This window comes from Sebastes umbrosus, chromosome 11 (genome assembly GCF_015220745.1).
Source record: "Sebastes umbrosus isolate fSebUmb1 chromosome 11, fSebUmb1.pri, whole genome shotgun sequence".
In the NCBI taxonomy this organism is placed as follows: domain Eukaryota; kingdom Metazoa; phylum Chordata; class Actinopteri; order Perciformes; family Sebastidae; genus Sebastes; species Sebastes umbrosus.
In genome coordinates, this window is record NC_051279.1 from 34389641 (window position 1) to 34403305 (window position 13665).

Sequence of the window (13665 nt, forward strand, 5' to 3'; positions counted from 1 at the left end):
TTTTTTTAATAATCCTTGCGTGATCACATTTCACACTTTCAAATATAGTCAGCATGTGTGATGTAAAGCCTTTCGTCCTCTCTCGTCTTGTCCTCTCAGTGATGAAACCTTCCCCTCAGCGGACAATCTCTTCTCGTTGCTGGGAAGAGAACAAAAGCTGTCATTCACTGATCTCCCCATTATACACAGTGTTCCTGCCATCATCACCTCTAAATTCAGCTCTGCTTTTAACTGGGCTTTTCACCGCCACACAAAAAAAAGGGGACCCAAAATAGAGAGGAGGAAAAACAACACAAGATTTTAAACTTTTTTTTATATTGCTGTGAGCAGCAATATAAAAAAAAGTTTAAAATCTTGTGTTGTTTTTCAGATCGATATTTCTCCTCCTCTCCAGGCTGCATGTTTTGGAGGATAGGGAGCTAATTACGATTCCCTTAACTCCCTCCTCTGTCATCTGTAATCTTATTTTAAAGCAGGCCAACCTGAATCCTGCGACCTTTTTTTTACATGTGGGAAATCTGTCTGAGATTGTGTTCTTGTGTATTTGTGTCTGGGGCAAAATGCTGCATTCTGGACAAGGACAGAAGAACATGACCTCAGATAGAAGCACCTCTCTGTCCCTGTGTACATCCAGCCGGTCTCATTCCCAGGGCGTCAAACACCGATGCTTTGTCACGGCCGTTAGCGTTCGATACGCCGCACAAGGCACCCCCTAGCGTTGGTACGAAACTCACCGGGCGTTGCATTAACTACAATGTAAACCCATCCACGGCAACAGTAAACGCTCAGACAAAGTGCGCCTGGAGTGTGGTGACGTATTTTAAAGAATTGTAAAGAGACACACCAGGTGGGCGGGAGGGGAGGTGGATGTGTCCAACAAACACTTTCATCCAGGAAACCGCTGTTTGTGTCCCATTTTCACAACTTTCAGTGTCATTTTTACTGTACAAACATAGTAGATTTAAGCCCGACCATGTATTTCTTTTATAAACCAAGGACCAAGGACCAAGAGATGAGGCGCCCCCCGAGCCACAGCCTGTTTGACATTTATTGTTGGGGAGTTGTTGTATTTTCCTGTTCCTGACCACGACCAGTATGTACTGGTACCGAGTCCAAACCAATGTTCGGATTTATTTTAATGCAAATTTTAACTTATTTTCTAGTAGGTAGGTGGGAATGTCGTAATCATTTGTCATAATCTGTCCATATGCGCATGATGATCTTGCAGCATTGTTTGTACCCTGATTGAAACCTGTAGGAGCCAAATATTAAAAAAGGATAAGTTCAATTCCTTCAGATAAGATGTATGTTGACAGAGTAGTGGTTGGTATTTGTGCCCCATGTGGTCAACCGTGGCATTAAATTGTTAATAAATTGGCACCAGTTGATGGCGTCATTGTAATTAATACCAGCTGTGCACAGCGCACGTTGCTTCAGGACGCCAAGAGCCAAAATAGTTTCTCAACAGGCTTTAATATAGTTACTTGTTCATTTCACAAAGACAAAGTTTAAGTTGATCTTTGTCTTTACTTTGGGTTGCCGCAGCATATCCTGTTTGGTTGTTTTAGTGTAGTTTATCACACGCACGCACACACATAGGCTGCACGTTGTCATCCATGCATCCATCGACAGACCTACTGGCTGGATATCTAACCGTGAGTAACAAGATGAATGAGCGTAACATCATTCTTGTTGTTGCACGTTTCTTGGTGATGGAATTATGGCTTAAAGGAAAGAAAGAAGGAAGCCATAAAACGTACTGTATGTTGTCACATCTGAAGCATCTTCCTTTTTCACAGAGTAACAGAGGATAACAGCATAGCAGACTATAGACTTTTACAAACCTCTTCTCTCACAATTAAATGCACACCCAGCAGTAATGGAAATAAAGAAAGGGTTCTGGAAAAGGATGGCAGAGCAATGCTGAATGCTGGCAAAGCCGTAGCTGTCAGGTAACTGTCATCTCATTCAGATCCCTGATTCCTTTTTGGATCCAGTTCCCCTGACGCGATTCTGATCTGATGCCCCTATAGTTAGTGCCTTCCAAAACTGATTGTTGCTATCCACTGCTATGGGTAAGGTTTGAAGGTTATGCTGCAATGTCAACAGAATGGTAGGCTAAGTGTTGGAAAACCTGTTATTCCGAGCTGGGAGTGTACACGCACTGTGAGTGCCACCTTTTCTTGCAAAAATCTCCCAATAAATGATGTTCAGTTTTATTCCAACAACATGGGCTGCTGGTCAAACAAGCAATGCGACTTCTGTAACTCTTCTGGCATAATGGTGTGTACTTCCTAGATACACACTGTGCTTATAAACTGCTCACAATGTTTTTAGTTGTAATGTTTTTCTAACTAAAAACAAAATGAAAGATAGTTTTGTTAACATTCACAAATTATTCTGAGGCACTTACACATTTAAATTAATAATTTGCTTTACATGACGTACGTTCTTTCTGTGGGGCGGGAGGAGAAGAATATGAAGCGATGAAGATTGGGGTAGTAGTACCGGCAAGAGCTTCAATCTACGTTCACCCCGGGGAGTAACTGCCAGCACATTATAGTGAAAGGTCACAGTTTGGGTCATTAAGGTTACCTTAATTGGACCTTAACCTTAATTGTCATAATTAAAAGAAAACCTTAATGTCTGTGAGAACGACCTTGATCGTGGTCAAAAGGAATTGAAATTGTAAAAGAAGGAGGAGAAGGAGTCTTTGGACTCTATAACATCATGCTACTTTTGCCATTGAGACAAGAGTCATAATTGACACGTCCTGTAAGAGGTCAGGGAAATGTAATCATACGTCATCTTTGAGCATTTGGGCAGACACCTGATGCTATTGTTTTTGTCTTGGGAGGACAGTCTCTCTCGTGTACCACAAATATTCAATGTTGATTCAATAAATATTACTATCTAGAGCTGCAACCATGACAATGTCTGGACAATGCTCAGTTTGTCATCTTCGTCTTACATTTCCTGAAACCTTGCAAATCTAAATATACTAAAATACAGTATATTGTTTATTGTTATAAGATGCTGTATTGTTATTGAACTATACATGTCTCCTATAGCCTCTTAAATGTTGTGTGTTTGATCCAGCTAGTAATAAACTACATTACTGTAGCAGTTCAGTGTGTTGCTGTTTGAGTGCAGTGTTCCTTTGATACACAATTGGGACGCAAGTGTGAAATCATTTTGTATCAATTACTCCTTTTTTTTCTCTTGTCATGTTAGTATAAAGTTGTTTTTAATAGAATGACAAAGCAGTGATATGCTACATTTACATTTCCCCCCAGATGGTTGCCCACATGCTCTTAAAAATTTATTTGAAATCATAACTTAGACAAGCTGTCAGCGCGTGTCAACAATGCAAGCGGTGTGAAACATGTTTAACGAGAGAAACTCATTTAAAAAGAGTGGATGTGCTGATGAAAGCAGGTAGTGCTTACACAACCATTAAGCAGAACAGACACATAAAGCCTCCGTTTACTGTACTCTGCCTAAGGCACAGCATAAAACAACTAAACAGAAAACAAAAATGCATTAATGGTGTATGCACACAGCCTGGGATTCTTCACCGCAAAATTAAAACCAAGTATCACCAAGTACTACTGCAGTAGAGCTGCTTGGAGAGTATCTACAAGTGCTTCAATAAGGGAGTACATGTATCTACATGCTCAACAACTATCAACAGCCTACAATGAACTGTTTTTACCTGTAAGGGGACTCAATGGAAGTTAACAGTGACAATTGTGGCCGTCGAGTCAACGACAGTCGCTTGTGCTCGCACAACCGACACACGAGACTGAACGTGATTATTTTCGTGAACAACAGAATGCTGCGTCGCTTTAAATGTTGCGGCTGCACGGAATTGTGGGACGGCATTATCTCCTTTTCTTTGGTAAAGGATGCTCCAGTGTATCCTATCCTAAAGGAGATAATAAATGAAGAATTGAAGCTCCTTTCCTCAGCATTTGGAGGATTCAAACAGCTCTTATCATGGCTGCTGCTGAGATACTTCTGGGTTTTTCACTCCGTTAGGAACAAAGAAGACTATTAGACCGCAGTGATGGTCACCTTAACGCCACAGGAAGCAGCACCACAGGAAGTGACTAAATACCTGCATGACTAATTACATTTATATCATTCTCAGTATTGGCCTACCTGCTAAAATCTGTATGTTAGCATTGTCATTGTAAACATATTAGCCAGTCCCTCCAAGAAGTTGCGATCACAACAATTCACGCAAATTCAACCAATCCCTGTGAATTTTGCGCGACCCTGCAATTCTGTTCAATCATAGCAGCCCACGTCACCAAACTCGCTAGCTCTGAGCAACTATTTATTTTAATCAAAGCAAATATTTAAATGAAAATACAGTCTTTTATTCCCTAATCAATTGAATCAGAATCAGAATCAGGTTTATTTCTTCAAGTATATACACACATGGAATTTGACTCTGTTTTTTATGCAGCTCTCTCAATGTACTTACACAGAATAGAAATAACAGAATAAAGAATACAATCTTAAAAATACAAATAAAATGTCTTTATACAAGTCAAGTGTTTGGGAGTTGTAAACAATACAAATAGTGCAACAAAATAAAAATACTGGACAGATATACGTGGACTAGATGATTATGTACAGTATGTACATGTGGAGATGTTTATATAATGTATGTACAGTCAGGAGGATTGATATTTACAGTGACAGTTATGTAATATGTACATAAAGTGACATGATATGTACAGATTACAGAAAAATGTACATAAAAGACTGTGAGAATTATAGTCTATAACAGCAGCAGCAGATATTTTGGTGTTAGTGTTATTGACCCAATTGTGTGTTTGAATGCAAATAACCCCTATAGATGACGATAGAAAAGTATAATGATAACATTCAGAGTGTCTGACGTTTACACTGACTTTGGGAAGGTTGAAATGATTATTAAAGTATTAAAGTTATTCTGGAGTCTTGCTGTCAATTACAGTTCTTAGAACATCAGAATCGGCACGTTAGACTCTTGGCTTAGAAAACTGCATCTCGACTGTGAGGTACATGTAGGCTTTTGAACAGGCTCAGTGTTTTAGGTTTGTAATTGTTATTGACTAATATAAATCTTCTGTGCAATTTAATATGTCATGTGGTTTTGAATGTGAGCTTTGTGGAATACGCCCAGGTGCACTTTTCTTTTTACAAATAAAACATATTTAGTTAATGTTGAGCCTTTTTGCTATAAGGTTAGAACAGTGCAGTTTTATTCTCACTGGAACAATTTGCGTTTAACTTTCAATGAATTATACAAAACAAATTGCAATTTCACTTGCTAAAAAAAACTAAAAACATTGCAACATGCATTACAATTTTTTAGAAAAGCTGCAACAATCCCAAAAAAAGCCTGCAAAATCCTGGAGGGACTGCTCAGCATGCTGACAGCCTCATAGTGCTGCTAGTGTGGCTGAGACTATTAGTGTTAACACCAGAAAGACTCTAACTACAAAACAACTACAGCTTGTGACTTTCCATTTAAACATTCCACATCAGTAGGCTAATCTACATAACCTAGATCATGCATGATTTGAAATAGTTTTTTGAGATAGATAGAGACTGATATGTCTTTATCCATCCATCAGCGCCCATGTGGGCTCACTACAGAATAGCTGACCTAAGTTATGGTTTACCCACCCCACCCTCTATTTTACAATTACAGCCCTGCTGTTGAGGTTGCATGCATTATGCTGAATAACCTTTTTCTGTGGCAGCATATGCATACAAACACTGCATACCCACAATGAGAAAACCTGTGATAGTGAATCAGCAGACTAGTAAATGATGCCAGATATAAGGCGGGGCAAGAGTTGGTGTTAGATCAGTCTGACTGGCTTCATGCCAGCTGACACTTGTCAGCGGTTTTGCAAATAGAATTGCTCCCTTGATGGTAGCAGATCATCAGACTAATATTAATTTTGCCATAGTATCAGCAGAGTGCTTTACAAACTCATGTTCTACTTGATGGAGGTTGAGTATGGCACAATGAAGGGAAATGAGAGCTCCACACTATTTTGAGAATAACTGTCATTTTGTATTTTAGAGCCCTTTGCACGACACACAATTGCACTATGCTTTATTTGTGTGATGTTAGTTATATTAACTTTTGAAAAGTGTTTTGCCATAACGGAAAATTCAGAAATCACAGCAGTGGGTCTGCAAACCTTAGAACAAATAAGCACCATGTCTAGTGAGTCACCAGACATGGTGCTAGTAGTGAGAGAAAAAAGGAGAGAAGCAGAACAAAAACAAATCCAGCACAATCTTACTCATCAAGCCGCTAAAAAGCGTCAAAAGAACATCTTGGATTATTACCGCCTTAGAGAACAGAGATGCATTTTTAAAATGATCCTCCTAATCTGTAAACATGCTAGAATCCTTGTTGTCAAAGGAGAAATCCTCAAATCATCTTAGTGCATAACGGCCTTTTTAGCAAAACTGGGTCGTTTTAGTTAATTTACCTATTGCACTAGACTTTTCATTTCTTTCCAGAGGCAGATGCTGAAACGGCATTTCTAAAATAGGAAATGAAATCTGGACGAGCAGCTTAGCAGACGAGCAAAAGGCACATAAACCGAACCACTACAGGGAAGGAATGTAGGGTGTTCAAACATTTGTTTGATACTTTTGAATAGGTGACAGCAAAGACTGACATCAAAAAAATGTATTGTAATGCCAAAACATGCAGAATCTAATGTATGAAAAAGCAGCTTTGATACGGAGTGTGAGGATTCTCATCATCTGACAGAAACAAAGAAATCGGTGCACAGCAGCTTCTGTAATTATCTGAGATCATTCAGCACAGAGAGGACTTCAACACCAAGCCTACAGTCAAAAAGTCAAAAACAGACATCCTAACGTCTTCTCCTAACAACTTCTCCTTGACCTCAATGGAGAACGTCATGAGGTCAAGGAAAGATGAGAAGGAGAATTCAGAAGGACTTAGGAAAAGACAACCGCGTTGATCAGAGAATCTGACTGCTCTTCACTAGGCTCCGTCATTGTGATGTGACGGCGGCGAATGTTAGTGACGCGGGTCTGCCGTGATGAAACTACAATGTTCCAAAAATGGACTACAAAAGACACTGCTCCCCTCGTGCGTTCTTAAACAGCTCTTTCAATGACAGACTGCTTCACCCGCAGTGTGTGAATGAGAGATACCACATGTCCTCCTGCCACTGGAACACTCTATCAACATATAATAAAAGATTGTCTGACCTGACGAGGACAACCGGTGAAGAATATCACTTCATTACCAAGGTTGAAATTGAAATAAACAAAGGAATACTGTATATGATCAATATTGAGTTAATTGTCTCAGTTATGGAGAAGGTGTAGGACCATATACTTCTTCTTACTCCTTTTCGAACGTAATATATATTTGTGTTGATTATTTGTTTATTGACAGTTTTCTAAATGTTTACTGTTCATTTGATTAATTATTCTTCTTTTGTTTTTTTATTATCTGTTTCTTGTTCAAAATAAATAAACAGAAATAAAGTGAAACTAAATGGTTGTCACTGTCCGCTACCAACTAGTATATGACTGTCTCTCTCATCTTCAACCGCTTATCCGGGGTCGGGTCGCGGGGGCAACAGCTCCAGCAGTATATGACTGTATGAAAATAATTGTTAAGTCTATGCAAGATGGGCATATCGTTTGTTTTTACGAACGGCCGAATGGTGTCTGGCTTTAAATGTTGCGGATGTGTATCCTCTGCTAAAGGAGATAATAAAGGAATCACTGAAACACCTTTCCTCAGCATTTAGAGGATTCCAACAGCTCTCAGGCCCATTTCAAAGCTCCCTTTTTTATCCAAAATACTGGAAAAAGTTGTTTACCAGCAGCTTCATCCCTTTTTAAACAAGAATAACATACTCAAGCTTTTCAGTCTGGTTTTGGGAGCAACATAGCACTGAATCTGCTCTTTTAAAAGTTCACAATGATTTATTATTAGCAGCTGTCTGTGGAGATGTGTGATTTTGTTGTCCGCTCTGTTGACCTGTTTTGATCCTGCCTGTCTGTGAAGCACTTTGGTCAGCTCATGTTGTTTCAAATGTGCTATAGAAACAAATTTGACTTGACTTGACTTATAATGGCTGCTACTCAGATACTTCCGGCTCCTTTCACTTCGTTAGGAACTTTCCTCAGCAAAAAAAGACCTTCTGACTACAGCCATGCATTCACAATGAATTGCATTTGCAAATCCAGCCCGTTCTCATTCCCAGGGCATCAAATACAGAGGCTTTACCACGGATACCGCTGCACAAGGCACACTTTAGCGGGCTTTCACCGAACTACAGCGTTCCATCCGCGGCAACAGTGTGCAAGAAAGTGTGCTGGGAGTGACTGTGGTGACGTAGTTGGTGACAACAAACACAAGGCTTTCATCCAGGAGACCGCTGTTGGTGACCCGTATTCACAATGTTTAGTTTCATTTTCACTTTACAAACAGAGTAGTTTTAAGCCTGTATGGTATTGTTTTCTTAAACCTGGTTTTGTTGCCTAAACCTAAAGTGATGTGAAGGGGTGTGACAAAGCGGCGGGATGTGACGAGTTGGGATGAGAACGTGTTGGCAAATCTGTAATTCAGGAGCAGCAGAGTGAGAACAGAGAGCTGCAGAGAGTTGTGTAGGCCAATGCTCAGTAATGTACCAGCCTTTGCTTTTACCGGGAGAGAAGAGGGACACCATAATGCCCATAAGCATATAACACAATTACGAAAAAGCTTATGTTAAATGTTTAATTGAGCCACAATCACCTTTTTTTAATAATGCAACACTAAATCTATGAAATGTTTCCTTGTTTTCAAACGCACTTCCATCCACCACAGCCAAAGGCATTTCAGATAACCTTTGTGAGGAGCGAAGCCATGACCCCTCCTTCAGTTTGCTGACAAGCTTTCTTGTATATTTGTTTTAAATTTTAATTGCATGGTTAATTATTAAGCGCATTAGAGCTTGGCTCAGACTCCCTAGACCGCAAGCTAGCCATGCAATAGCGCAGCAACAGTCCACTCATATACACAGAACCCCTCCCTGTCACCAAGTCTGCTGCTTCAGAGTCACGTTCAGTTAAAAAATAAAACACTTTGAAGATTGATCTGATAAGGCCTGGTGCCACAGTGAATACATAAAAGATGTCAAATATTTTGTGGGAGCGACTTGGACATAAAAGCGGGAACCTCTTCAGTGTCTGTGCTCTCTTCTAAAGAGGAGCAGACACATGGGGGGGATCCTGTGCGTCTAATCTTTTTTGGGGGGGAATGTGATTTGCATGGTGCATTTCATCTGACTTTTTAGGGTTTTTCAGGCTTTCACAGTGAGCAACATATTAAAGGAACAGTCCAACGTTTTGTAAATATACTGTATTCTTCTTTGCTGTCTTACAAGACTATCCTCTCAAAAAAACAACATTATTCAAGTATTTAAAAACATCCAGTGTTGTGAAATGTTTATTTGCTTTCTTTACAAGAGTGAGATGAGAAGATTGACATCAGTCTCATGTCTCTGTGTTTAGTGCAGAAGACAGAAGTCAGGATGTAAATAGCCTAGCTTAGCATAAAGACTGGAAGCAGGGAGAAACAGCTAGCCTGGCTCTGTACAAAATTAATAAAACAAATATATATATATACATATATATATTAGGGCTGTCAAAGTTAACGCAATAATAACGCTTTAACACTAATTAGTTTTAACGCATTATCACAACTTGATTTTTAGGTTGTAGCGGCTCAGTTTTAAAGCTAGAGTGAAGATACTGGTATCATATGAAACTAGAAAACCTGATGAATCCATCGGTACCAACATTTCAAATTTAGAGTTAAAAATAGGGCTCTCAAAGTTAACGCAATAATAAAACGCAAATGCGTTTTAAAAGGACTGTAACTTCTTACACATATAAATCACCCGGGTCAGTGCGCATGCGCGCTCGCGTGTGTCTACGCTGTTCAGACTCAGACTCCAACACAAACTACAGTGAAGCACCAAAACCTCTTGGTTGTATCTTGTGAAGCCCGTCTGTTAAACAGTGTTGGCCGCGGTCGGAGGACGCGGGGGAGACCGTAGCTTTGGTTTCCAGGACCAGAGTCTCTGCTGTACTCTGCTCCTCTGCCTGCATGCATTCACTCAGCTCGCTCCACCTCATGTGCATGCTGCTCACTCCACACTGCAGAAGAGTTAGTTTAGCTTTGAGAATATCTAGTGAATGTTCAGTGGACGTTTGTGCAGAAATAACTGCTGCAGCTCCTCCAGATCAACAGAGGTTTCCCGTGTCTTGTGAAGTGACGGGGCTCCGCAAAGAGAAACGTTATCATCTCCGACCAAAACTCCAGTGTCTCCCCTGTTCCCTCCGGCCGCGGTCGGGAGGCTGACGCGTGAAAAGCCAACACTAGGATCAGCATTGATTCATGGAGAGACTATGGTCTGGTCAGCTAACATTACTGCCAAGCAGCTGAAATATAGAGTGATATTGTGCTTTTAGCTGACGTGTGTCTCCTCACTGTGTTGAGCGATGCTCCTTCATGTCTATGTAGAGCGAGCACAAGCACCAGCAACAGGACGCTGAGTTTCATTGACTTAACGGCCACAGGTGAAGCTGTTAACAAGACATTTAGGATTCTTACCAACAGTCCCTTTAATGCCACTAATTTCTTAAACGCAAGCTAACGACTAGCTGGTCATGAAGGAGGTTAAATAACGCTCAAAACTTACACTAAATGTTGGCAAGCAAAAACTGTCATGTCCATCTTCAAAGGGGTCCCTTGACCTCTGACCTCCAGATCAGTGAATGTAAATGGGTTCTATGGGTACCCACGAGTCTCCCCTTTACAGACATGCCCACTTTATGATAATCACATGCAGTTTGGGGCAAGTCATAGTCAAATCAGCACACTGACACACTGACAGCTGTTGTTGCCTGTTGGGCTGCAGTTTGACATGTCATGATTGGAGCATATTGTTTTATGCTAAATGCAGTACCTGTGAGGGTTTCTGGACAATATTGATTTCCAATAATAAATATATACATACTGTACATTTGCATAAAGCAGCATATTTGTCCACTCCCATGTTGATAAGAGTATTAAATACTTGACAAATCTCCCTTTAAAGTACATTTTGAACAGATAAGAAATGTGCGATTAATCTATTTATTTATCTATTTAAAAACTATTTGAATTAATTGACAGCTCTTATATATACGTATATATATATATATATATATATATATACGTATATATATATATATATATACACGTATGTATACGTATACGTATGTATATATATATACGTATATATATATACATGCGTATATATATATACATATATATATATACATACACATCATACCAGCACCTCTAAAACGCACTGATTAACATGTTTCATCTTAATTGTTTAAGTCTACACAAATAGAAATGTAAAAATGCTGGTATGGTTGGTGAATAGGTTTTATTTTTGGTCTGCTTCACCCGCTGAAAAACTGAATATGCAGAATCACATCATCGGACCTTCCTGTCTTGTTGCTTGAATGCTTTTGTTGATGGTCGGTTAGGTTAGGGCGGGTCATGCCTTCGCCATGGTAAAATATCACAAGGTATGTCATTTTGAATAATAATTAGCCATGTGCTTCTGTCCAGCATAACAGGCTGATGGGACATCTACTGTTGCCGCGGATGGGTTCACATTACAGTTAATGTAATGCCCGGTGTGTTTCATACCAGTGTTAAATGTTGCCGTGTGCGGTGGTACCGAATGGCGACGGCTGTGACAAAGCCTCGGTATTTGCGCGCTTAGAAGGAGAACGGGCTGGCTATGCACTGGTGCTCCCCCATTGAGACTAGGGACTCTATGTAAGAATCAGAAATGTCTTGTTAACAGTGACATCTGTGGCTGTTAAGTCAACTAAAGTCAGCGTCCTGTTGCTCGCTTGTGCTCGCTCTACACAGACATGAAGGAGCATCGCTCAACACAGTGAGGAGACACACGTCAGCTAAAAGCACAATATCACTCTATATTTCAGCTCGTTGGCAGTAATGTTAGCTGACCAGACGAAGGTCTCTCCATGAATCAATGCTGATTCTAGTGTTGGCTTTTCCTGCCTCAGCCTCCCGACCGCGGCCGGAGGGAACGGGGGAGACGCCGGAGTTTTGGTCGGAGACGATAACGTTTCTCTCTGCGGAGCCCCGTCACTTCACAAGACACGGGAAACCTCTGTTGGTCTGGAGGAGCTGCAGCAGTTATTTCTGCACAAACGTCCCCTGTACATTCACTAGATATTCTCAGAGCTAAACTAACTCTTCTGCAGTGTGGAGTGTGCAGCATGAACGTGAGAGTGGAGAGAGAGAGAGAAGGAGGGCGGTGTGTGAGTGAAGGCAGGCAGAGGAGCAGAGGAGCGGAGTACAGCAGAGACTCCGGTCCTGGAGACCAAAGCCACGGTCTCCCCCGCTTTAATCAAAATCAAACCAACATTGCGATGTAATAGAACACAATATCCAAATCGCAACAGCTGTGATAATACAAAAAGTTTGTTTTTTTAATTTTACACAATCTAACTAACCAGAGGGTCAGAAACACTGCTGGGTAAAGTGAAGGGGTTTAGCCCCGAAGTGAGCATCAACTTTAGCCCTGGAGGCAAAACAAAGTATCCCCTGTTCTTCTCGATGTTTACAACGAGGTTACCGATCTAAAAATGTTTATAGAGGCACAGCCATAGTCGGTGTGCACTTGAGTTTGTGTGATCTGTTACTTACTGGAGATCAGTAAGACTCTGTCATGTTATCTGATTGGCAGCTTAGTGTTTCCTTGTGTTTCCTTTGTTTCCCTGCCCTTGTGTCTCCTGTTTATGTTTCCCTGTTTGTCTAGTCTGTCTGTGTGTTGGGAGGTGTGGCCTTCTGTCTCCTCCTCCTACTCCTCCTCTGGGCGGGCATGCAGGAGCAGCTGAAATCAATCACCACAATCACCAGCAGTATATCTACCCCGGTCTTCCTACAACTCATCGCCAGATCGTTCCGTCACCCACAGTGGTACATTTACTAAATCAGGCTCCTAGATTTTTGTACTCTTGTCTTTTGCGGTTGCTCTTGTGTTTTCTTGGACTTGTTTGGACTAAAACCTCGTTTTTGTTGCTCTGTACTCAGGTCTGTTCTCCTGTCAGCTGTGGCTGCTTCCAGACCTGCCTGCTCACTCCTGCTCTCTGCTCCTGGATCAACCTGGAACCTTTTTTTGTTAAAATAAATATTCTTTTGTTCATACTTTAAAACGTCTCGTTGTGTGCTGCATTTGAGTCCATGCTGTTGTTTAATCCAGAACATAACAGAACGATCTGGCCTTACAATGGACTCAGCAGACACAAATGTTTTTCAGGAGGCTGTTTCCAGCCATGATATTTTGTTAGGACAACATCACCAATTACTTCAGGGGTTATTAGAGACCCAACAAGCCTTAGGTAGTCAAATGTCTCAGATGGGAAAATGTTTGGAGACAATTTCAGGCCAATTAGCCCCATCCCCCGCTCTGCCTCCTCCTTCTCCGCCTCAGCCACTCAGAGAATCACCTGTTCCTCCACCTGAACCATATGCCGGTGATTTGGGGAGATGCAAAGGATTCCAGCTCCAATGTT